Source organism: Schistocerca cancellata, chromosome 9, assembly GCF_023864275.1.
Source record: "Schistocerca cancellata isolate TAMUIC-IGC-003103 chromosome 9, iqSchCanc2.1, whole genome shotgun sequence".
Classification (NCBI taxonomy): Eukaryota; Metazoa; Arthropoda; class Insecta; order Orthoptera; family Acrididae; genus Schistocerca; species Schistocerca cancellata.
This window is the reverse complement of record NC_064634.1, coordinates 223,884,926-223,888,631: the sequence shown is the minus strand read 5'-3', so window position 1 is coordinate 223,888,631 and position 3,706 is coordinate 223,884,926. Positions and strand designations below refer to the sequence as shown.

The 3,706-nt window shown below is 43.5% G+C and overlaps 1 pseudogene; it reads left to right on the top strand.

Annotated features, from left to right (window-relative positions):
- Positions 1–1,787: 1,787 nt before the first annotated feature.
- Positions 1,788–1,905, top strand: LOC126102502 (5S ribosomal RNA; annotated as a pseudogene).
- The last annotated feature ends 1,801 nt before the right edge of the window (positions 1,906–3,706 follow it).

Here is a 3,706-nt window from a genome sequence, read left to right as displayed (position 1 = left end):
AACAGATGATGATCACCATGTGAGTTACCTGCTACAGTACAATGATAGTTGATGAATCTGCTAAGGTCATTTCTTCCATTTTTTCGTAATATGTGTTAGTTCACACTCTTAAGAGAAAAGAAGACTGAGACCTCAGTACCAGCTACAGATAATCATCCAACCAACACGCGCTATAATACCACAGAACCGCGACCAGGTGGAGATACGTAGTCTAAATGCATTATTCGACCAGCGGTGCGCTCGACACCCTACGTCATTTTAAATCTGGCGGAACAATGACCACACTGCGCGCCTCTAGTCATCTAATGTTCACGTTCTGTGTTGTTAGGCGTATTCAAGACGTGTAGCATAATGTGCTGCTGTGAGCAGTGGCCTTCAGCGAGATGCCTGTCTTCTCATTGCACTCAGTTGCCCTTGCGATTTTCGCTCGGAAACCGGATGACTGGTAGCAGCATTTCCTGTCGGGTTTGACGAAGCGTGATACTCGTTCCTGACCCTGTAGGTTATGAGACTTTTCCGACCACTGTTCTTACACACTGTTAATGGCTGCCAGGTAGTTCACTATGGCTTCTACACGAGTTGGAAAGTCCACACTGATACACCAACACGGACACATCGCAAAATGATAGAAAATTCCCGACAATATGTCACGTCACTAATCTACGTTATAACTTGAGTTCGTCATTACCGACCGGCGCACGCTTCTGGCGTAACTTACGACAACAGGGTAGCAACACATGATCGCCTGGTACGAGTCTTACACCATCTTCAGCTTTCCGAAACGTCTAGTAAGAGCTCGAAAGGGTTTGACTAATATTACATCTCATGGTCCCACAGAGGGTGTCCTAGAGATGTTGCGACAAACTTCGAGGGATTGTAGAGGTGTCTTGAGGAACAAATTGAGGCTAGAAATTCGTGTCCGGAAACGTCATCCAACGGCACTACAGAGTGTCAAAGCTATAGGCACCGGCACCTGCCACTACGCCACCTATTCAGCAGCAAACGTGCCTTTGTAGTCTGACGGACCGTAGGATGTTGTTATTCAGCTATCCTGACCGATTAAAAGATGTAGCTACCTGCCGGCCGGTGTGGCCGAGCGGTTCTAGGCGCTTCAGTCTGGAACCGCGCTGCTGCTACGGTCGCAAGTTCGAATCCTGCCTCAGGCATGGATGTGTGTCATGTCCTTAGTTTAGTTAGGTTTAAGTAGTTCTAAGTTCTAGCAGACTGATGACCTCAGATGTTAAGTGCTCAGAGCCATTTGAACCATTTGTAGCTAGCTGCTGCGTTGAAAGGCCTTGCCTCCTATGATTGCGATAGTCTGTCACCTCAGTGGGTACCAAACAACAAGGGAAATTTTGGATGGTTCCAGGAGAAAAATAAACTGTAGATAGAAAGCCGTCTCAGAAACCGAAATCCGGAAAGCCAACACAGCATTGCATACGCATTCTACACAGCAGCTAGCTCCCTCTTCTCAACTGGTGATCGTGGCAATCAGCAGCGATCACTGAATAACAAACAATATTGCGAGATGTTCTGCCTGCGGTCCTTGACAGTACTAAGTCACATTTCTGGCTGAAGGGATGGCCTACTGGCGGGCGCTGGCGAATTTAACTTGGACGTTCTGTAGCATCATTGGATGACGACATAGGCTTCTATTCTTGATTTTTTTTACTCAACAACCCCCCCGAAGCTTGTCGCAACATTTCTACGACATGCTGTATAAATATTAATGAGAAATGGAAGTACAACAGATGGAACTTAAATAGTGGCAACTATTTATTCACAGTGCCAACGGCCTTGCCGCAGTTGTAACACCGGTTCCCGTCAGATCACTGAAGTTAAGCCCTGTCGGGCTGGGTTAGCACTTGAATGGGTGACCATCAGGTCTGCCGAGCGCTGTTTGCAAGTGGGGTGCACTTAGCCCTTGTGAGGTAAACTGAGGAGCTACTTGAATGAGAAGAAGCGACTCCGATCTCGGAAACTGACATACGGCCGGGAGAGCGGTGTGCTGACCACATGCCCCTTCATATCCGCATCCAGGGACGCCTGTGGGCTGGGGATGACACGGCGGCTGGTCAGTACCGTTGGGCCTTCATGGCCTGTTCGGGAGGAAATTTATTCACAACCGATACAAAAGAGCTACATGTTTGCACCTGTTACGGTCCTTCAAAGTAGTCACCAGCGTTGAGTAGAACCCTTGCCAGTGCTGTGGATGGCGTAGCATACCATTAGCAGAGCCTGTTATGTTTAAGGTGCGAATTAGTACAAATTGTTAGTAATTATCGCTTTGTCTTTCCAGTTCTCTTAGAAATGTAGTCTCTTTTGATTTATGTAGATGATTAAATGTAAGGTGATTTTATAGAAATAAACCCTTTATCTAACTGCTGTGACTGAAATACGACTTCAGATACGTACAAACGATATACAGGATGTTTTATATGTTTAAAGACACAATACGTAATATTCCACTTACAACAGCACGCTTATGAATTTTTCACAATGGGCCCAATTTTTGGCTACATCTCTTCATTTCACAATTTATTGCACCATTCAGCTCGTCGTAATGACACAGAAATCCAGTCGTTGCGTCTCGTCAGTCGTAAACACAGAAACGGAACTGATGTAAGTTGTCCTTGAGTCGTTTCCTGATGCCCTGAAATCATCTATATGACTAGATATAAAATGCTGTCATTTGCTTCCAGCTTTATCACCAACTACACGCTTTTATGAGCACATTATATTTTGCGAAGGATCCAGTGTAAAGTACCTTAGGTCAAACGCAAGTAGGTAATAATTCCCAGTCCGCATCTCGCTGGTACAGGGCGCTGTTGAGCGTCATAAATACGGAAACTCTCTCTACGGCCCATATACTGAACCCGAAGTAATGCGAGAAGTAGGAAACTGTAACAGCCTGAATATCACATGCAACAATGCTCGACTACCAATTGTTGTTTTTTAGAAACATGTCATATTTGCACATGCTTCAATATGGTGCACAGGTACACAGCAAAACTCTACAGAACTCAAAAATTTCTAAGATTCACCTAGTGTTCAGATTTGTTGTAGCAAGATAGACATATGTTTGAACACAATTTTTTAAGATGTTATAGGCACAGGTCATACTTTGAGCGTGAGAGTCAAACAAAATGTATTAATGACGGATGTGGATAGATGCACTGCCTTGGAATAGCCCCTTTTATGGTCATTCAGTGTTCTAAATCACTCCTGTATTTTCGTTTCTTATTAGCTTCCGTATTTTCTGGACTCGGTGCACTTCGTTTCCCACTTACAGAGAATATTGACACCTTCCCTCTCCCACTCTATATGTACACAGTACAATAAAAATAGCTCCTGTATCTGCATTTCGTATCTGAGATGCTTTTCGTCATTTGAATGAATCATCAAAAATGGCATGTGACTCAGCTAAATTAAATAATTATCAAAAGATTAGTATTGGGCTGCAAGTTAAGATATCATACACAAAACTTACAATATCAAAAATCAAACAACTGTGACTCCAATTAATAGAAACCTATCTGAAAACAAAGCTCTGGTAGTCAAGTCTGATAAAAGTAACTCAGCTGTTGTTATGTATGTATCTGAATACATCAACAAAACTCTAGAATTTTTCCAGAATAATAACATAAATGAAATACGGAATTACCCCATATCTAAACTTCAGGCCCAGCTTAAGAAAGTACTGAAA